At 42.9% G+C, this 23,168-nt stretch overlaps 1 long non-coding RNA gene and 1 other non-coding gene across 2 annotated transcripts in view; both read left to right on the forward strand.

The window, feature by feature from the left end:
* Nucleotides 1–23,168, forward strand: part of LOC135321387 (uncharacterized) — a 54,396-nt gene that overhangs the window by 14,120 nt on the left and 17,108 nt on the right. The window lies entirely within an intron of this gene.
* LOC116153781 (U6 spliceosomal RNA) lies at nucleotides 19,127–19,233 on the forward strand. Its single transcript, XR_004137659.1, has one exon. It is a non-coding gene; the product is annotated as a U6 spliceosomal RNA (small nuclear RNA).

Consider the following 23,168-nt stretch of genomic DNA (forward strand, 5'->3'; position numbering starts at 1 on the left):
CTTCTTTGATATTAGTCAAAACTAAATATGCCTCCATTGATGGAAGCGTGGCTGTGTGTGTGGTGGAGGCAGTTCAGAACCAAAGACTGTGTGTTTGCCTGGACTGATCATTTACAGGCCAACTGCCACGTAAGCAATTGATTTGCTGTGCTGTATGATCTAATTTAGTTTTTAAGTTGGCAAAATGTGATCTGATCATATATTGGTTAATTGTTTAAGGCTTAATGGCTTTAATACTAAGCAAACTTCTACCTGAAGGCGGTACAGATAAAATTAATATAAACATTAACACCTAGTTCTCACTGGTCTGAGCTTCCACCAGCATAAAACTTTTACAGAGGTCTCCCTTCTTAATTATTTCTAGGAATCCGCCCAGGGGCTTACAAGTTGACAAGGTTTTCTCTGCTTGAGATCTCCATTTCCCCATTTCTTACTTTTTCCTTGACGTGCCCCAGGCAAGTCTCTGATCCCATTTGTGCTAGAGAACAGTTCTGGTAGTCCTGCCAGGGCACCGAATGCAGTGGCTATTTTTTCAGTGCTCTTTGTGTCTGACCTCTTGGCAGGCCCTTCACTGTTGACCATGCTCCCTTTTCCTTGAAGTTCTCTTATGCTGAGGTCGCTGGGTTACCGCACTCTCCATGGATTCCTGCTGGCTATTTGGCTTCTCTTTGTCCGAGGTCTTCCCTTGCATATTTCTCTCCATCTGATGATTAGTATTTGAGTTCCTCAAGGCTGAGTCCTGGTCCTCTTTTCTTCTTATTCTGTATATTCTTCCTAAGAACCATGTTCATGTCCTCTACGTTAACTACTATTCATATGCCAGTGGTATCAAAATATATATTTATAATTCATATTATTTCTTGGGGTTCTAGACCATGTAAGCTATTGTCTACATGACATCTTTACTTGGATGTCTCAAGGGCATCTCAAGTTCAGTTTATCCAAAAAAAAAAAATCATACCTCCTTCCCAAATTAATCCTCTTCCAGGGTTATCTAGCTAGTAAATATTGCAGCCATACAGTGAAGCAAGTGAGAATACTGGAAATCATCTACCTCGCCTACCTGCCTACCGAATAATGACCATCAATCACCAAGCCTGGATATTCTGCCTCCCAAATGCCTGGAACCAGCCTACTTGTTTCCATCTGTGTTACCCCATGCTGGCCCCAGCTTCCGTTATTTATCACCTGGACAACTTAGATCGTTTGTTAACTGGCTTCCCTTAGTTCATTCCTATGTAGAGCCAGAGAAGTCCAGATACAAATGTGAGCATGCTTACAGGACACTTTTAGTGGCTTCTCATTGCTCTTAAGGACCAGAAGCTTTGAAAAGGCTGTGCATAAGCTGGCCTCCCCTGCTTCTCCTACCCCAACTCATAAATACCCTCCCAGGATTCTGTGAGCCACCCAGCTTCTTCAGATGTCAACTCAAACGTCACTACCCCAGAAAGTCTCTCTTGGCCCCTTTTAGTGTGTTCTCTCTGTAATGGCATTAATGATAGTTTGTAATAGTACGTTCATCTTTGTGACTTTGATGTGTTTCCATACTATGTTTTCACTCATTGTTCCCCTAGGCATTTCCCTAGCCCTTGTGTAATTCGGGGGATAAATATGTGTATTTTATGGGGTAAAGGTGTTATTTTCCAAATGACTGATCAGAAATATCTGAGTCCCAAATCTAGCCTAGCTAAACACCCTGTTACACCTCATCAGGTCACTCCCTATTTCAAAGCAATACTGTCTATAAATTGCCTAGAGAGCAAAGTTTATAGAAATGCTTTAATTGAAAATAATATTTCTATGTATGTGGCTCCATACATCTCTACCCACACCCTAAATTTAAAATTCTTCTATAGTTTCGAAAAGGAAGGTGTCAAAGATGGATGGCTACTGGCAGAATATTTAAATTGTTTCAGTAAAACCATTAAAGGGAAACTGGGAACAATATTTTGATTGATTCGGCACAACAAACAAATCGCACTGATACGCTTCTAAATTGCTGCTATCGTGATGTTTGGCAGTTGTGTAGTGTGAATCATTAGTCGATCAAGCACTCAATACACCGTGTGAGCTCTAACAAAAATAGGCTAGATATGGTAATTAGGTGAGAGTGTGCTCATTACATGCAATGAACATGAGGCTCCTATCAATTTTGTGATCAAGGATGGCCATCTTCATCCTCATATACTGCACTAGTAATTATTCCATAACCTTAAGTTTCCATCTACAGAATACATAATTGAATTCATGTTAAATTTTTGCATCTGAGCCATAAAGAATATTCTGACTTGGGTTTAGATTTTTTTTTTTAAATACATAGTCTTACTGGTTTCAATTTCCAGTCACTGTTTTTCTAGTTAAAAATTTCTTGATATGGTTGTAAACTATCTTTACAGGATTCTTCTTAGGGTATTAGTAGGCAGACTCAGGAAAAGACACACTATATAACTAAGAAGCAAGTGATTATAGCAGATATTTAAAAGTCAAAGGGCTGTATTCTCTAGGCTCTGAAATATTTTTTTTCAGGCAAACATATTAACAATCAAAGACCAGTGTCTCTCAAGCATTTTAACCGCAAGTTTATCTAGGTTTTTCCATTTGATGTCTGAAATACCAGTTTTCAGTGACACCAGTTCATCTGAATGTAAAGTGGAAAATGTCACATGTTCTTTACGCTTGGCATTCCTCATCTGGTTAGTTCCCCAATCAGAGAGGACCTTCGGTGAACACAAGAGATAGTTTTCAGTTAAAGCAGGACGAAATTTGAGTCACCTTTTCAGCAAGTATTCTGATTAGAGTCTGGAGTTTGTTTTTGTTTGAAAGCTGATCGATCACTGATTTGAAATGTGACGTTGAATGGAATTAGTGCTGTGCTGCACTTCTGAGCATCGGGGATCATTCGGAAATCGAATCTTCTAACACAATCAATGACCACCATTTACCTTCCCAAGGCAATTTGACTAATCGGATTCTCTCATTTTCCTTTATTCTGACTTGGAACCATGCTTCCTATCAGATAGAGGAGAAACACAGAACTCTTCTTTCAACTGCGCGCCATACAATTAACATCAAAGAGAAGTAAGTGACTCACAGTCACAGATAAAAATGAGCCAATTACGTACTGAAACTGGGACAAATAATTGTGTCAATAAAATCGACTGGCACAAGATGCCAGACCTATAAAACCGAGACATTTGGCAGAACATTTGGTAAGAGTTCTAGTCACTGCAGAGTCTCACTCTCCTTCCAATCTGTCACTCACTAGCACAACTGGACAAATGGACAATGGATAATGGAGACTTGAAAAAAAGTCGTGGCTCTGGGGGAGTTATTTATTCAGCAGGGCTATAGGGGTCTGTGGAATGGACCAAAAGCACTTCCCTCTTTTCCCCTAAACAAACCTTCACATAAAGGCATTAACTTAGCAGCCCTTGGGACAGGTGAATGTTGTTATTCAGACATAATTCTTTTTTTCCCTAGCATGTAATTTGGAGGGGAAAAGGGCCATTGGTTTAAAAATTTAAATACTTGAATCTTTGAACACTGTTTGCCAGACATGAAGAAAGAATGGCTTTATTCAAGGTCATGCCTCTATGCAATGCAGTGACCTGCCTGAAGCATCACTGAACAAACCACCATGCCATCTTAACAGGGCATCACTCTCTGAGCAGTCAGGGCACACATGGCACATTCATCTTGACTGAGGAGACAGGCCATGGTGATCCAAAGTGATGCTTCTGTTGCTCCACGATCTTTATATTCTGGTTGATTAGACACAGCTTCAGTTTTGACTAGTTTACGGATGAAGATGCTCAATGCATTCCAGTTTGCAGCGATATTATTATGGGGTGAGAATGTGAGCCCTTGTTGGTTACCTGGAGCCTGTACAGTTAGATAATAAGCCAAAGTCCCACTGTCCCCTGTGTCTGAATCCCTCCTCAGAGGCAAGTTAGGTGCTTAAAGAGATCTACTACCTATTGAAGGCCACTTAGAACACCATCTAATGCATCACTGCTACAGTAATGCACTCGTATCTTTGCAAGGGAGCAAAATGGCCATTTCTGAACAATATGGAGAAATGCCACTTTGGCTTGGCCTCTGACATACTCCTAACCATCGCCAGTCCTACCCTTTCCAAGGGGAGTGGCCCATATATTACTGTCAGTTGTAGGACAGCGGTGGGGGCTTGTACTTAGCTAAGACATAAAGTCAGTCCCTTATAGTTACAGTATTTTTTAAAGGCTCGAATGCTAACAGTAAATTTCTAATGCTCCAAAACTAGTTTGGACATAGTATTTGAAAACATCCCTTGTTGTTTGGCCTGTCATTGGGTCTGTTTCTGGCAATCAAATAGTCTTAATCTGAAGAAGAGAGACGTGCAAGTGGGACCGTGTCCCTTGTCCTGTGTCTTTTCAGATCAGACTTAATGTGTCCTAGCTGTGTCCAGAGGGCCAGCTGTGGAGTTGGGAGGGGGGGGTAGGTGACCGTCAGGGTCAGCCCAGTGCCTACTGCTGCCAGCTGGGCCTCAGAAAGGAACTATGCCTTGCCATATCCGTGTGATGGTCTGATGACCAGGCAGAGAGGCTGACATTGGAAATGAATAGAAAAGTCTTTGAAAATTTTACTTTGTGTGTTATGCAACCGATTCCTGACCCCATTCATAAAGCATCAAAGTGAAGACTCAGATTTCACTAAAGACAACGGGCCCCTATTACATGAGTTGAACAAGAAAATCCCAAGATTAACTAACTTGAAATCTTCGGCCATTTCCTTTCCAGTTTTTTCCCCTCCTCTTACCACTAACCTCCAAGCTTAAGTCCACTGTGACTTAACGAAACCCTCCTGTCTGTGAGTAATTTCAAGAATAACCAGAAGATAACAGCAGGGAGGTGGCTCATCTTTTTCAAAAGTGTTTCCTGAGCTGACAGGGGTCTCATGGAGTCTTTTTTATCAGTCCTGTACTGAACTTTGATAGCAGTAAACGTGGTGGCTGTGGCTGAATCTCTCCAGCATGTTTGACAAGTGTCATCAAGGCAAGCACACTGAGTTGAAGCAGTGCTGGACAGAACAGAAGAATAATCCCGGAGAGGCGGCCTGGGACAGGGTCCCGAATATTAAATTACTCAGGTTGTCAGCTTCTCAGCTGCCCTTTCAGTGAACACTGTGGGTTTATGCGTGTATGGAGGGGAGGAAGGGTGTATAGAAGAATTCTTTCTGCCTTTTCATTTTTTTCCCTGTTTTAACAATACATGAATAGACTTTATTTTCTTAGAGCAGTTTTAGGTTTAGAGAAAACTGATGGAAAGAATGGAGAGTTCCCATCCATGTCCTCACCTTCTTCCCTCATTTTTCCCTATTATTAACATCTTGCATTAGTTATTTGCAATAGTAGTGTATTTGTTACACTCAATGAGCCAATATTTATTGATGCATAATTATGAGCCAATATTGATGCATAGTTATGAATTAAAGTCCATAGTTGACATTAGGGTTTACTCTTGGTGAGGCACGTTCTGTGGGTTTGAACAAATGTAAAATGACCCATATCCATCACTATAGAACCACACAGAGTAGTGAGTAGTATGGTCATTCATACTTCTTTGACTCTCAGTTCACATTTTTTTGCTCCTTTTACTATGTGCTTATATTTTTCTTATTCAGTTGAAAAAAACCTTTATATATTGAGAAGACCAAATCCTTAGCCACATGAATTGCACATTTTTTCCTATAACTTTCTTTTGGCATTTAATTGTATGTAGGTATTTTTGGTACGCAGTTCTTTTTAATTTTTATGTTACTGCGATATATTGATCAATTTGTCTTTGTTTTCTGCCTTCAGCGTCATATTCAGAAATCCTCCCCCAAAGCAAGGTTAAATACATTTTTTTCTTTATTTTCATCTAGTACTTCTGATTTTTTGCAATTAAATCTTCAATCATCCTGTAATTTTTTAATGGATAAAGTGTGCAATTTCTTTTCCAGTTTTTTCCCCTCCTTTTACCACTAACCTCCAAGAAGACTCTTGTTAAAGAAGTAGGCGGCAACTTCCTTCTCTCTCTGGCTCTATCTTCTATTTCTCACTGACTTCTTGAGAAAATTGGAACTGAATTTGAAGATCTTTCATCAATAGAGGTCAAGAAAAGAGAGCTAGAAAGAGAAGGAAGAAAGAAAAGGGGAGATCAAGGGGGAAATGTTGGTTTAAAAAGCCGAGGAGAAAAGCCACTTCAGTTTCTCCATCTTCTAAATGAGCAGGTTGGGCAGGATAATCTGTGGGGCTCTGTTCCAGCTCAACTTTATAGGATTTAAGGATTCCGAGGGCAAAACGCATCTCTCATCCGTTCTTTCTAAAATGAGACTAGTGCACACTGAACAGCTCTAAGCTGAAATGACTTTTAAGCTCGGGAAATACTGGAACCCACCCGAAAGGATCCTCGAGAACTTTTAACCTCCATCAAATCATGTTGCTGATAACAGCACTGAGTCCCGGGGAGGTTAATGGATCTACCCAAGGTCACACAACTGGTCAGTAGCAGAGGCGGCCCAGGGTGCAGGCTCCCAAATCCACATGCTGCTTCCTTCCCGCCCAGTTCTCTAGCGATCTCTTCATTTCCTCTTGCCTTCCTTTTCTTGTCATTTCTTTCCGTATGAAATTCATTTCACGCTAATCATGATGGCTCCATCCACTGGAGGTGACACTGTCTGACAGTGACAGCTGAGAAAGAATGTGGTTTGCACCAGGAAAAATGTAACAGAGAGTCTCTCTCTTAGGAAATTTACCACCTCAGGCCACGGTGGGCTCTAGCCCCCACTTAGGCACTTTAAAATATTTTCCCCTGGGAGCCAAGAGATCTTTCCACTTCTCTTCCGAGAATCTGATTGCAGCCAGAGCAACAGCCTCTCCCGTTTTTGCCTAAAAGCAATGAAATGATTACCTATATCCTTAATTTAAATTCCCACTGACAGCTCAGACACTGTTGCAGCTGGAGGGGGCGAGCTGACCTTCACATCTATTGTCAGTGTGGAGACAGAGGGGAATTTTATTGACCAGAGAGGATAATATGCATTAGGGAAGCCAAGCAAGGATGCTCTGACCTATTGGAATTTAGTGCGGGGTCAAAGGGCACAGGATTAGCTCTGCACAGCATCTTAGCGTAAATGCCAGCTGTGTCCCTTTGTGTGCTCTATGCGGCCCTCCCCTGTCTCTACCTTGGGGACTGGCAAGGGAGGCCCTCTCAGCTGCTCTTTGCTTATCTCTGGCATTGAGAAGAGCGTGCCGCCAGCCCTCTCGGGGCTGCCACTTGAAAAACAGTGAAAACAACTGATTGCAACATCACAAATCCCAGAAATTCCATCTGCATATTTTCGGAGCCTCTGGTACACTGGGTCACTCCTTAGGGGGACAGTTTACTGTATTTGCCTTTAGAAACGAACCCTCGGAAATCACTTAAGGGAATGCCCAATGAACAATTCTGCTTTCTTCTCCCCTTCACCACCCCACCCCCACTCCCGCTAAGTGTCTCTGGAAAAGCTCCTCTCTGGGGACACTTGTTCCTGGTAACATCAAGCCCCAGTAATGCATGAGACTCTGGGGTATTTTTGTTGTTTATCTCTTTCATTGCTTTCCATGTACAGGGGGAGAGGGGCCGGCTCCGGGGCCCATTACAAGTTGGACAGATGTCCTGGGAACCAGAGGTCTCGGGGCCGCCTTTCCCTGCTGCAGAGAGACAGCGCTGTTCTAAGCAGCACTGACCCACGTGCTTGATGCATAGGGTCTCATTAGGGAGGTATTACTAGCTGCCCCATTTGATAGATGAAGACACTGTGGCACAAAAAGTTGTCACTTCCCAAGGTGATAGAGCACATACAGGTGCTGTGGTGTGGACCCAGCATTCTGACTCCAGAGTGTGTGCCCTCATTGCTTTCCCCCCGTCTCTCTGTTTTTCTCTGTTTCTGTCTCTCTTTCTCTCCCCTCGAAGCTGAGGCTCTTGGTGCCCCACCCGGATCCCCATTAGCAGGCAGTGCACCATCTCCTAATTACTCTCGGACTGGCCCCTTCCCAGCTCCTGGCCTCCCCCACGGCCCAGCTGTTACAATCCCCTCTGTACCTCTTCTTCTAGGAGTAGCTCCTCCGTTCTTATCGAGACACGAGAGCACCCAGGTCAGGGCAGCATTCACCCGGACGGGGAGCAGCGGCAGCAGGAAAGCCTAGGGGAGATGAAGGGTACGTATCTGGTGCAGTGAATGCTCAGTGGACAAGACTGGTCATCAGTAAAGGCTGGGGGACGGGGGAAGAGGTCAGCCAAAGGCATCTGACACTCTTCTGGAGCCTCCAAGACAATTTGGCAGGAGGGCTTGTGTGAACAGGTGGGTGCGAGAGGAACACGTGGGTTTATTCAAGCTAATGCAATTTCTTTTGAATCTATAACTGATGAGGCCTAGGGCCACACTGGTAACTTTTGCTGAGCAACACATCATCCTAAAATTTAGTGGCATAAAACAATCACCTTGTTTCGCTTGTATGTTCCACGAGTCGGGAATTCAGAGAGGGTGCAGCAGAGCTAGCTTGCCCTGCTCCATGATGTCTGCGCCTCAGCTGGGAACAGTCAGAGGTTGATGGTGACCTGATGCCGGGGGCTGAAATAGTCTGGAAGTGCCTTTGCTCACGTGTCTGGCTGTCAGTGTTGGCTGTCCTAAAAAAGGACAAAAGAGACCCAGGTGATCATCCATCTGCAGAACCCGTGGACGGATGGCAGAATGGGCCAAAAGGGAGCTAAGGACCTCGTTCATGGAAGGCACCAAACTAGGGGCAGACCAGTAGGATGGATGATTGAATCCAGACTCAAAATAACCTTGATGTGCTGCATTCCTGTGCCAAAACCCGACAGATGGACTTCCTCGTTCCTCTTCCTGGGGTTCCCACCTTTTTTCAGGTCTACCTGTAGCAGCCTCCGATTCAAGCAGGATGTGGTCTGAATATCTTGGAAATGGTTACGAGAATGGATGTGAAATTATAGTCACTAGGTCAAAGCCTATTATTGCTGGAAGGAAGCTTGGAAACTGTCTAAATCGGTCATTTTTAATAATTAGAAATGAAACATTTTCTCAAATGAAACATAAGGTTCAAGCCTGATGTTTAGAGCAGCACAGCTGATTTGATGGAAGCAGGGGTCGGGGGTTCATGTGTCTGCTCAGCCTCCCACCAGACACCTGTGTGCAGCCCTGGGGCTCTTTCTGATGAAGAGGACACCGAGTCCTAGAGAGACTAAATGACTTACCCAAAGCCACCCAGCTGGTTTTTGATGGAGATCAGAATGGGACTCAGGATTCTGACTCTCAGATCAGGGCTATTTCTACTTTTTAAATTACTGTTTTTCATTTCCATCACATAAATAGTGTATTCATTGTAGAAATTCAAAAAAATACAGACATACACAAGAAAATAAAAATCATCCTTAATCCCATGACCAAGAAATAGCCATTTTAAACATGCACATCATTCTAGTCTTTTATCTTTGTGTATATACTCATGGTAACCTAAAATAAACATTATTTTACAGCCTTGTTTTTCCTCTTCCTAATTTCATGTGAAGATTTCCCATGTCATTAATTTTTTATAGCATCATATTACTGGTTGCATAGCATTCAATCATAAAGAAGAATCATGATTTATTTAAAGAATCTCCTGTATTAAGATATTTTGTCTACTTCTTTTACTTCTTCCCTTTTGCAACTGTAAACTAAATTGTGGTAAACATGCTTGCAGATATATCTTCATGTACATCTGGGTTAATTTGATTATAATACATTCTTAGGAGTACATTTTTGCGTGAAAATGTATATGCATTTATTAAAGTCCTTTCATACCGTCTGCCAGGTTGGCTAGGCTTCCTTCCCCATAGCACTATGGTGCCTCTTCCTAGAAGATCACTCTGCATCTGCATGGTAGAGATGTTCACCCTTGGGAAGAGTGATGTTCAGTGTTTTGAGTTCTCTTTACAAGGTGGAACTATAGCAACACTGAGCTGGAAAGAACTTCAGACGCTGGATGGACCCTCTGTCTCTCTAGTCTAACTAATACAATCTAATCTGAGAGTGAGTGAAGTGAAGAGAAAAGTAATGACAGGAAAGCTGCAACGTGCTACCATTCCAGGGTCATTTATAAAAGTAATATGACTTAATTATAAAGAGATAAGCATTAGGATTTCTTGTTTAGCCTAAGCTTGGATTTAGGTATATCTGATTACGTGCAGAGGTCCGGTAGGGTATGTGAGCCAAGGGTATCTTAATAAGAGGAACCTAAGGAAACATAGGTGATTCAAGGACTTTGGAAGGAGGGGAAGATTCTGAATGCAAGCATGACCGTCTCCAGGCTTTTATTACTCGTTGTTTGTTGCCACTGTAGCAAATTACCATAAACTTAGGGGCTTAAAAAATACCTGTACTCTTACATTTTGGAGGCCAGAAATGTGAAATTAGTCTTATGGGGCTAAAATCAAAATGTAGGCAGGGCTGATTCCTTCTTGGGTTTCCAGAGGAAAATCCACTTTTTGCCTCTTCCAGCTCTTGGTGGCTGCTGGCATTTGTTGGTTTGTGGCCGCGTCACTGCAGTGTCTGCTTCCATGGTCACACCACCTTCTCCCCTCCTGTCAGCAAGTCTTTCCCTGCCTGCCCCGTTACCCTACAGGGACACTTGTGATTACATTTAGGACCTGCTAAAATAACCCAGAACACTGTCCCCGTCTCAAAATCCTTAATTGTGTCTGCAAAGTCTCTTTTGCCATACGTGACAACTTCACAGGATCCAGGTATTGGAGCCTGAGGTTAACTTTGGGGGTCATTATTTGAGCTACAACAAGGCTCAGCTTCAAAGAACACATGCCTGAACCTTAGGTTAAGGAAGCTGTGATAAGACCGTCAAGGGGAAAGTACACTGAAAAAAGCCGTTTCATCCAAGTCTGGATGGCTGCAGACTAGCATGCGCCACAGGGAACAGAGGCAGGGAAACAGCAACAACAGGGCCTCAGTGGCGTTCATTGGAGTCACCGATGCCCATGGTACAAGCACTGTTGGCTCAAATACCGGTGTCCTTGGCCTTGGCCTCATTACCTGAGCTGGGAGGACAGTAGTAGAACCATGTGCGTTCACGGCTGTCCCTTCCCTGACTTGGCCACCTGCTGCCTTTGTTATTGCCAAAGAAATCTGGAGCAGAGAAGAGAAGAACTTTTGGAAATGTGGCCACGAGGACTAACAGTCAGAGCCAACGGAGACTACAGCTGTAAGAACCATTTGTGGATTTGAAGGGGGACAGATTTCCCACAGAATAAGTGTGTGAGGTCGAGCCAAAAGAACCCTGTGCTGAGTTTCTAGCTGTTAGCTGTTTCTATCTGCTGGACAGCGGGCCTGGGAAAGTGGGTTATGCAAACATGCCAGAGCTCGTGTGTCTATGGAGATCGCTCAAAGTCCACGTCTGCAGGGCGGCCCATGACCCAGAGGCAGCCACAGCTCAACGCTTTGGTCACTCCTTCTTGGGAGCTTCTTTAAGATTGTTGGCTCATCCTTCATAATATCCCCACTGATCACAAATGTTCATCACTCCTTAAGAGAGGAACTTATTTATTTTAAAACATCCAAAAATCTTTCAAAAACAAGTTTACCTAATAAAGTGTTTGATCAGATTCCTTTTTTTCTTTTTCTTTTTGATCAAAAGGAATTGTGGCTCCACACCAGGGGTAGGAAAACTGTGGCCCATGGGCCAAATCTGACCTGCTGCCTGTTTTTGTAAATAAAGTTTTATTGGTACACAGCCAGGCTCAGTCAGTTATATATTGTCTGTGGCTGCTTTTAGCCACCGCAGCAGAGTTGAGTAGTTGTAGCAGTGATTGTATTGCCTGTAGAGCTGAGAATGTTCACTGTCCGGTTATGTGCAGAAAAGTCTTACTAATCCCTGCTTGGAGCCACCCACTCTACTATCTGCATTGCTTTCTTTCCTCCCTTTCTTTCTTTCTTTCCTTCTTTTTTCCCTTCCTTCTTTTCTTCCTTCCTTTTACAATTCTTTAAAAAAGGTAAAAACCATTCTTTGCTCCAGATCCATACAAAAACAGATCTATGACTATAGTTTGCTGACCCTAGTTTAATCTAAAGACTTGATTGGCTTTCCCAGTGGAAATACAGATCCTTGATATGCAAAGAGGGGTCCCTGGAGCAGCAACATCAGCATCACCAGGGAGAAATGCTGAGTCCCAGGCCCCGGAATAGACTTTGTGTTTTCACAAGACCCCTGAGCCCTCCCCAACCCATGACTCATCTGCACATTCAAGTCTGAGAAGCACTGACCGCTCTCCTAAGAAAGTTGAACCGAGGCTGAGCAGTGGCAACAGGTGACTGCTACACGGATTTCCTTGTGATGGTGGGAAATTGACTCTGACAGCATTTTCCATCAAGGAGATTACAAAATGAGTTGAGCAGTTATCATTTATCAGCTTGAATGTTTTCAGTGACAAATGAGAACTCTCCAACTCAATAGGCTTAAAGAATAAGGAAAAAAATATTACCTTACATAAAATGTTACAAAATAAGGTGGCTCTTGGGCTTGTTAGTTCTTTTTAAAACCATTCCTGGAAGACTCCCAATGGGCCGTCCCTCACATTTCATTGACTGGGACTAGCATCCATGTCCACCTCTAAACCAAGAAAAATGATATCTCCATCACTGGCTCGGGCCATTCAGGATGTATCTGTGACTCATATGGGGCAGAAGTGAATGCCGAAACCAGATCAGGTCCTAGCGGCAAGGAAGAAGGGCCACGGATATCCAGGTATCAGCGACAGCGTCTTTGGGGTGTTTGTGGAACTGCCTCAGGCCGCTGCATTTATGCCAGTACTTCTGTCAGTTTGCACCATTTCTTCTTCATCAGCCGTTTGAGAGCTCTACCTTAAAATAATTAACTGTAGTTGTTTATACATCTTGTTTTTTTAAAAAGGAAATGAGGAAAATTTTTAGTTAAAAAAAGGAAAATAGACCAAGCACAGCAGGAAAGGATTTTCATATTCAGACTTCTGATGGAGTGTGACCAGAGGCAAAATAAAGAAAAAAGGACACTTGACAGAATCCTTTATTAAAAAAGGTCTTATTTGTTTTGTGTTTGGACAGCAGAGCTCCCTTTTCCAAGGCCTGAAGCTGGAGGTCAGACTGTATCAACCAGGATCACTTGAATTTCTGGCATTATGATACTTAAGCCCTGGGGTACACATTTAAATTGTCACATTTGGTCTGCCTCACAATGACATTCTCCGGCGAGGAAAGAAAAATCGAGTGTGTGGTCGGTGTGAAAGGGTAAAACCAGACACTCTTGCCAGTCATACAAGAAAGTTGGAATTTTTTTTTCACACTTAGACTTGTTTTCCTTCATCAAGGCAAAATACCAAATTCATTCTCGGTCTCCTAAGAACAAGGACCAGCACGGGGTGAAGCAGAAGGCAGTTAATTACGCCCAGGGCTGTGTCCATCCCCTACTGATGACGCCAGTGTTTGTTAGGTAAGGGTGGACAATCCCGAACCCCCAGGCGCCACAGCCAGTGAATGGCAACCCTCTCTTCAGAGCTCTGTTTAACAAGGGGGCTCTCCAGCCACCCTCGGCCCCCTGCCTTGCGGCCCGCCCCTCTGTTGTGCTAGGGGGCAGTGGGTGGTTTTGTACTGGCTTTATTTGGTTACTGAATGAATGGTTTCCTCGTGATTTCTTTTGTCCCCATTTTATTAGTAATCTTCCTGTGCAGAGGAGTTTTGGACAAGTGTGGATGCTGGAAGGAGGTTATATTACAGATTTCACAGGCTTCAGAATGGTCATGCTGGCACGTCCCTAGTCTCCAGTAGATTTTACTCTTAAAGCCTGGCTGTTTTTGAACATTCTTCTTGGATTTTACAACAGAAAGAGCATTTACCACAATTGAGAGTCTTAGAGCTGCCAGCGCCTACATTGGGCCCTTTAAATGCAATAGCTCATTTAATGCTCTCAATCGCCTTTCACAATGAATAGTGTTAACTGCATTTAAAATAGGAGCAACTGAGGCTCAGAGAGAGAGGCGGTGACTTGTTCATGGTCACACAGCAAGTAGGTGGGAAATCCAGAGTTAAAACCCAGCTTTAATCTACACTGAAGTCTGTGTTCTTTACTGCCCATGGCTCCACCCTGTTCTTTGGTTTTATTTATGACATGTTTGCAGCCTCCTAAGGAAGGAGGGATTTGGAGAGAGAGTGAACCCAGGCACAGAGGCTAAAGGCTTGGAAACCACAGGCTCACAGCCTGCCCTGCGGGTGGTGAGCAAACCAGGAAACAGACCTCACTTCTGTGCTCATAGCCTGCACAGTGTCATTTGGGGCATGTTCCTGTTCCTCCAGGATGGAGACATTTATTTACTCATCGCTGTATTCGCAGAACAGACACAAACAGCACCAAATGCATTTGAATGGATGGAGAGGAGGTAGGAGGGGGATGTCACAGCAAAGGAGCAAACCCCACTTTTCTCTCTCTTTTTTTAAGTAGCCACAGCATATTATTTTCAACTGGAACCTCAACTTTTAAGTTGTTGCTGTGTGACATTGGGCAACATGCTAAACATCTCTGAGTTTTAAAAATAATAGTGTCAACCATGTAGGTTTGTTTAGAGGATTAAATAAAATGGGACAAGGAGTATAAAGAGTCTAGCTCTGTCTCTGGAGGGGCGAACTTTTTATAAATGGTGGCTATCACCATCATCATCATCATCACCATCATCACCATCATCACCATCATAGCATCATCACCATCGTCATCATCATCATCATCACCGTCATCATCACCACCATCATCACCATCATCATCATCACCATCATCATCGTTGTCACCATCATCATCATCGTCATCGTCATTATCATCATCACCACCATCACCATCATCATGATCATTATCATCACCATCGTCATCATCATCACCAGCATCATCATCATCATTGTCATCATCGTCATTATCACCAGCATCATCATCATCATCGTCATCATCGTCATCATCACCAGCATCATCATCATCATCGTCATCATCGTCATTATCACCAGCATTATCATCATGGTGTTTTGTCAATGTTGGGCATAGTAACCTCAGGTCTGTTTCTAATAGCGTGAGGCTCTTGGCTCTGGACATGGGAACCTTGCTACCTTGCTCTGTTTCCTTAAGGCAAGAAGACTTGTTGTGTTTCCTGACTCCCAAGAAAGGAGTTTCATGTCACTTGACCTCATCGCTCTTCAGGGAGCTGGCCTGGAATCCTGACCATGGCGTGCAGGGCTTCCATGGGTTTCTATTTCCCACACTATTGCCTCTTTCTCAGCTCTGTGACATGTGGGTTGCCTGTGCTCTCACTTTTCATCTACCAAAGCACCCTTATTTCAAGAAACAAACATCAGAATATTCCCCTTCCAGGTAATATGGAAACTAACTAGTGTTTTCCCCAATGAGTATTTTAAAACCAGAGATTTGTATGGCTCACTCAGAACCATTTTACCAGGATAGGCAGCCGCAGGGAAAATGACTTAAAAGGACACGTGAAAGATGGACTCAGCCTGTCTTCGTGGTAACAGAAATATTGCTATTATTAATATCATGCACTTAGAGAGTGCTGCTTTCCCAAGGAGCTCAAAGCATTGCACATATATTATCTTATTTCTCCTTGCCACATGCAAGGGAGGTGAAAGACAGGAATAGGCAATCTTCAGGGGGAAAAAAAAAACTGTTTACTGCATTTGGGTAGAACTAGAACCAGGCCAAATCATCCCTGTCTGGTAGAAAGAGAGCTAATGAGTCGTATTCCTGGGAGCCCCTGACTGGCTATTAATCTTGTAGAATGTGGGGGGAGGTAAGAGCTCCCTTTGTGTGAGACACCTGCCCCCACGCCTCGGGAGAGAGCCAGTGCCTGGAGTCTCTGGGCCACTCAGCAGTCTTCCACACCCAAGGCTGGCCTGGGGTCCCCACTTCCTCTTGGGTGGGCAGCTGAGTCCAGAGCCTTCCCCTTGGCATCTTACTGATGCTATGGGGATGTGGTTGGTGACCTTTCCCAAGGGTGTTTGTGCAGTTCTGTTGGTAGAGTCAAGAGTGTTCCCCATTACCCAGGACCTCTCCCTCTGAAAGATGATGGATACATTTAGGCTGTGGAAGGTGCACTAGGTTGGGGTCTCCCCCTGCCCCCTAGCAATGGGAACTTCTCTACAGATTTGTATCCCTAAGAAGCTGTCCCCGAGGACGGACGTTTGTCTCGTGCTCCACACCCTCAGCCTTAGTTCTAATCCAGAGCATGTCACACTTCCATCCACCCTAACTGAAGGTCCTCCCAATGCAGCGCTAACAGTAAAGGGCTACAGCCCCACATTTACATAAACGTGCTGCGTCTGAACTGGGGCTTAGTGGAGGCATTATTCTCATCTTTGTAGGTGATGGGAACTTCAGATAAAGCTAGAGACATTTAGGGGACAAGTAAAACCCTGCAAGGGCTAACCCAGTGCTATGTGGTAGGGATGTCTTCAGAAGTCAGATTCTTTCCATTTTTTTTCTTTTTTACTGTATATTATTACTGAGGTTTTTTTTTTTTCATATGACAATAGTCATTTAGGGTTTTTTCTTTTCTATTTATTTATTTTTATTGGAGTATAGTTGATTTATAATATTGTGTTAGTGTCCGGTGTATAGCAAAGTGATTCGCTTATACACACACACACACACGCACACACACACACACACACACACACACACACATAAAATATATATTCTTTTTCAGATTCTTTTCCATTATAGGTTTTACAAGATATTGTGTATAGCCCCCTGTGCTATACAGTAGGACCTTGTTGTTTATCTATTTTATATATAGTAGTGAGTATATGTTATTCCCAAACTCCTAATTTATCTTCCCCCCCAACTCCAATTCCTTTCCCCTGTGGTAACCATAGTTTGTTTTCTACATTTGCAAGTCTATTTCCTGTTTGTAAATAAGTCCATTTGTAGCATAATTTTTAGATTCCACATATAAGTGATACCATATGATGTTTGTCTTTCTCTGTCTGACTTACTTCACTTAATATGATAATCTCTAGGCCCATCCATGTTGCTGCAAATGGCATTATTTCATTATTTATGGTTGAGTAATATCTCATTGAATGTATATATACCACATCTTTTTCTAGTCACCTGTCAGTGGACATTTAGGCTGTTTCCATGTTTTGGCTATTGTACACAGTGCTGCCATGAACGTCGGGGTGCATTTATCTGTTCAAGTTAGCATTTTCTCCAGATATATGCCCAGGAGTGGGATCAGTGGATCATAAACTCCGTTTTTAGTTTCTCAAGGAACCTCAATATTGTTCTTCATGGTGGCTGTACCAGTTTGGATGTCAGATTCTGACAGACTGGAATTTCAGATCTCAGGTCCACATGCACTTATCCCTACATCCTTGAAAAGTTCTCTCATCTTTCTAAGTCTCAGTTCCCTCGTCTGTAAAATGAAAACCACGACATAGATTGAGAAGGGTGGCTATGAGGCATAAAAGGCACATGACACCCTCTCCCTCAGGAAGGGAAGCTCAGGGTAAGACTGTGGGAATCTTTATCTCCAGTTCCAAGAAATGGCTAAATTGGGTATATCCCTTCAGGAAACTCCAGGAAAATTCTAGTGGTTCATAACTATTTATTATAAAAATGTTTTTTATTTGTTCATTCAATCACTGAGAGAATAAATATTTAGTAAACTTTGGGCACTGGGCTAAATATTACGGACTCCATGACGGAAAAGGACAAAATCCCTGCCCTCAGGGATGCTGCGTTTGGTTGATTTTTCCCTCCCCAGTTGGGGATATAAAAGCCTCAGGTGGCCGGAGCTGAGTTGCCGTCCATAGAGCAGTGAGAGGAAACAGCAGACTACTCCTCTGAGCTGACATAGCCCGGGGATTCAGCAACTCCAACCACACCAATTACAGAGTCTTCTGTCAGGGCTGACCTTTGAGGAGACTGCCACAATTATCAAAGGTCAGCATCTCCTGGTTCTGGCACAAGCAAGTCCTGAGTGAGGCGGTAAAATAGAGCCAAAAAGCCCCATGGAGGTTCTTTGCCTCTGACACCCAGCAGTGACCTCAGGCGATCAGACATCTTTGGAACATATCTATTAAATAGCTCTGGCACACAAAGTGTGTGCTGGAAAATTAGCGCTTACATCTTAATAGAAGTGAGTTGTGTGGGCTTTTTTGTTAACAATTCAAAGTAGGTTTTCAGAGCTGGTGAGTGGTTACTCCTCAGTGACTCAATCCTAAGGGTCATGTATTACCCCATACGAAAGTTAAGGTGATATTGTTTACGGTAAGGTTGGGTAGCTTTTCCAGAACTCATTCCTCCAGGTAGGAGGGGAAGTGGGCAAGGACATTCTGTATCAGGTTCCGGATTTTCCTCTTGCTGCCTTGACACAAACTCCAGTAAGAGAAGTGACATCCCCCGGCGTTAGCGTGAGGATAGCAGGGACCCCGGACTAGACACAGCTCCCTGTCGTGACGCTGCATCTTTGTGGACTACAAGACTCCATCTCCCCACACCCAAAGAGCAGGACGCAGACCAGGTTAAATGTTGCCTTCAGAGGGACAAGACGGCGGAGGAGAGTCCAGAGAGAATGGCAAGCTGGGTCAGACCCTCAGTGGTTCTGCGGACGTGGCTTTCCACCTGCATAGCTTCTTCTACGAACCAAATCCAGCCCTGTGTTCATGCCAGTCACAGAGAGATGTCCCCTGTGTCACTGGACAGGATAACTGGTTTATTCTCAGGCCAGAGGCACACAATCAAACCAGGAACTAATTTTGAAGAACGTTTTCACATAGTTCAGATCTCCTTGTCAGGGAGGGGTCTGGAATTCCTAACTTTTGTGCCCTAGACATTTGTTTGTTTTTTAACTCCAGTCGTCAGCAGAAGATCTTTTGATAAAGCACTATTATCAGAATTCTTCACTCGCTTTTCTAAGAGTAATGCTGGTAGCAGGACCCTTTCCGACATGGTTAAATACCTGTATTGCCTGTTGGATAGTCTTCCAATGTATAAAACTTGGACTTTTCAGAACATAGAAAAGAGTGTTTAGTGCTCACTTCCGCAGCACATATACTAAAATTGGAACGATTCAGAGAAGGTAAGCAGGGCCCCTGCGCAAGGATGACATGCAAATATGTGAAGTGTTCCATATTTTTAAGTAGATAAACAGCAAGTTTATACTGTATACCACAGGGAACTATGTTCAGTATCTTGTGGTAACTTGTGGTGAGGAAGGGTATGGAAACGAATATATGTATGTTCGTGTATGACTGAAGCATTGTGCTGTACACCAGAAACCGATGCAACATTGTAAACTGACTACACTGCAATAAAAAAATATATATATATATACAAAAAAAAGGGAAAAGAGTATTTAATTTGGGGTCACAAGGTCTACTGATGGGTTGAAATCCTTATAATTCCATGCAAGCCATCCTGGACATGGACGTTTTTCTAGGGGAAGGAGCTGGTGTTCTCTGCAGATTCTCAAAGCGGTCAGTGACCTAGAACATATTCAGAACCACCGATCTAGACAACATTTCCTTACCTCTGGTAGATGCTAGGTGACTGACAGAGATGAAAGTTCAGTTGTAAGCAGAGAGAGAAGCAGTAGGGGAAGATTTGTCAACAGTGAGAGACAGTGATTCTCAGCCCTCGGAAAGTATTAGCATTATCAACACGGGCCTGGGGCCGGGCCGGGCCCGGACAGAGCAGATTTGAGTTTTTGTGCCTGTGTCCTGACCTCCCAATGGACGTCATCTCACCATTCTGTGCTGAGCATCGTATGAAGATTTGTCCAGAGAAGCACCTCACTTTGATCACACATAAATTGTAACTTCACAGGCTTCTCATGGCCAGCAAGTAGGGAAACCTTGCAAATTTAAATTATTTTGTATCCTGGCCAGACACGGTTTTCCTTTCCCTGTAGCAGAGGAGTACCATTCCTGCTACCTGATCTTCAGGGTAGCGAGGTGTAGACTGCTGAAAAGCACAAAGCAAATGAGGAAAACTACCAGAACTCAAATAATCCAACAAGAGGCTATGGAGAAAAGAAATAATTCATAAAATAAAAGAAAATTGCTTAAAACCTCCCTAAATCATAAACTCAGAGAGATTAGAAAATATACTTATAGAAGATTTGAATGCTATAAAAAGAAACACTCAGAGAACTAGGAAAAAGTCTCCGACTCGTTAGAACACAATTGCCAAAAGTTAAAAAAAAAAATCAATGAGAGGATTAGAGCTAAATAATTTCTCAGAAAATAAAGGAAAAAGGCAGAGATGGGGAAGAATGCAAGAAACGTTAGGAGCCGTAGGGACAGGACACATCCAAGGAGTTCAGACTGGATGAATATGCCTCCTAGAAAGAAGGAATTGACGGAAAGTAAATAATAAGAAAAGAGATTTTTCTCAGAGCGGAAATACTGGGATCTCCCAAACGAAAGGGCACACCAAGTGCTGACTCCAAATAATGGATAGAAACTCTCATCTAGACAGAGGTGTGGGAATTCAGAATGCCAGGGATGAAGAGATCTCCAAACCTTTCTGAAATTATTTTTTAAACATACGAAGGAACAAGAATACGACTGACAGCATTCTTCTCAAAAGCAACTTGGGGTGCTAGAGGACAACAGAACCAGACACTTCAAAGCTTTGAGGAAAAGAATGTTCAGCCTAGGATTTTTGCCCATTCAAGTGGGAGGTGAGAACAGAAACCTTTTTAGATATCAAAGACACAGAAAATGTGTATCTCATGACTGGCAAGGTGAAGTATCAGACTGAGGAAAGTGCACAGGGAGGGGTGGCTGAACATAACCGGGCAGTTGCCAAAATTAGGCCACAGCTTAGGCTGGAAGGACACCACTCCCCGCTCCGGAGCTGGCTGGCTGTGCAGCCAGTCTCACTGCTGCCGCCGCTGGCCCTGGACACTGCTGTCTTGGAGTCCACAGAAACTCAAGACTCTGGCAGCTGCCACCAACACCACCATCCCACCCAGAGCAAATACTCTGTGGTCCCTGGTTTTCTGAATCACTGGTTCTCAATTCAAAGTTCTGAGTAGGGAAATCTGATGAGCAAATCCTAGGTAACATGTCCATGACCATGGATGCAGAGGAGATCAGGAAAGCAGGTTGTAGGCATTTTGAGCTTCCAGTAAAGGAACCTGGGCTTTGACCTCCCCATCCACCAAAGACTTACCCAGCAGGAAATTCCCAGCATAGTAAAAGAGAGTTCAGATTCTGAGTAGAAAAATTTACAAATGTCTTCATAAGATAACTTGGGCATATTTGGTCATATCAGAAAGGCTAAAATCCAAACTAAAATGAAGAATAAAATTAGAAACTCTAAGAAAAATAAACGAACAAAAGAGAAGAAGCAGAATGGTCTCACTACGAAACAAAGTACAATGTTGTTTGAGTTTATGTAACTGAGTATAAATGGAATAAAACGCTTTTAACTCTGATGCTAGAAATTTATCTACCAATGACTGAGCAATCATGAGACAAGACCTGCAAAGAAAGAAGTGCGATCCTGGCATGCTGTTCGATATAACAATGAACACAATTTACACAATCCTAATAATGTACGCAGGTTTTGTTGTATTAGATGTTTACTGTCAATTTGCAGACTAAGTACATTTGCTTGTGGTCGCCAAGATGAATGTAAACGTAAACCACATTGTCAACACCAAAGTGCAGGTGACGAAAGGGGGAATGCAGGGGGGAGGAGAAAAGGTGGAGGAAAGAGTAGGACGCCAATATCTTTATTTTACAAATACAGTATCAAGAAAGATATTGGAAGTCAGTGGGGTAAGAAATAGCATATTTAAAGCTGCAAGGAGACATGTTGGACATTTAACTATCAAATGCTAGGAGCAGAAGAGAAGGGGCCAGCATAAGTGACCCAGATCTTTATCTTTTATTTTTGGAAGTCAATAGAAAAACTTCTGAATTTAATGCTCTCCATCATTATCTCCTGAGTTGCTATTATGCATGTATGTAACTTTGATAAACGTTAAATTAGAAGTAAATAAATAAGCATCTTTGAAAAATAACCAGGATGCACTTATTTATTTGTGTCCTTAGTTGCATGAGTAGGAGAAAAAGTGGACCTGTGATATTAAATATGGATTAGAAACCAGGATTATTTAAAAATTAGTTTGTTACATTTTCCTTCTTTATTTTTGTCATGTATACAACTAAAGAACGATGATTTATTTTAATGTTACTGAAAATTATTCCAATAAAGATGTGTAAGAAACATTTTACATGTGTAGTATATGTGAGCTCAGTGTGGAATACATAACAGGCTTTCAGATTCCTTTTGGCAAGTCTCGATGTGCACGGAGCTATTTTCTGTTTCTGCTTTTGGTGTTATTACCTCCTGAAGTTCAGTTTTAGAAAATCATCATTAGCAAAGATCTGCAACAGAAAACTGTATTTTTAAACTAAGTGCCTTACTCTGACAGTTGTTGAGTTCTGCAATTAATTCCTGTCTGAAGATCAGTGGATTGCATAGATGGCAGATCAACCTTGACGCGATGGAACAAATACAACATTAGGGAAATCCTAACAATGGAGTAAAATTGACAATAACTTGAGGTCCGTGCGCCTGCTTTGAAATACTTTTCCTCTGTCCTGCTTCATACTTGACTAGTCCTGATTGTGTCTCGACGTGCTTTGTAACCGTTCACAGGCAATTTGGAAGCTTCATTTATAAAAAAAATTTACTTAAGAGATGTGAATGTGCAAAACATGGAGAGCATCGTTAGCCTGAAGTGTTTAACACAGTGCAGGAAACGGTACCATAAGCGTTCTGAGATTTGGGGATAACTCCTGTGGCTTGAGTATGAGGTAGGTGACAGGAGGTGGGTGTAGAAAGGGGAGCAGGTCTGCTGAAAGCACGGGGGTAGGGCAGCATTCTGTCTCCAGAAGACATGAAAATCTGGATTTGGGAATAGTAGCTCACTAAAGAATCTGATGGAGGACAAATGCAGACAGGAACCAAAGTGATGAGCTGGGGCAGCTTTGCAATAAGAACTTCCGACTTGGCAGCCAATATAATGGGCCCACAAAGAGTGCCTCCTTATGCA

Source organism: Camelus dromedarius, chromosome 5 (assembly GCF_036321535.1).
Source record: "Camelus dromedarius isolate mCamDro1 chromosome 5, mCamDro1.pat, whole genome shotgun sequence".
Lineage (NCBI taxonomy): Eukaryota > Metazoa > Chordata > Mammalia > Artiodactyla > Camelidae > Camelus > Camelus dromedarius.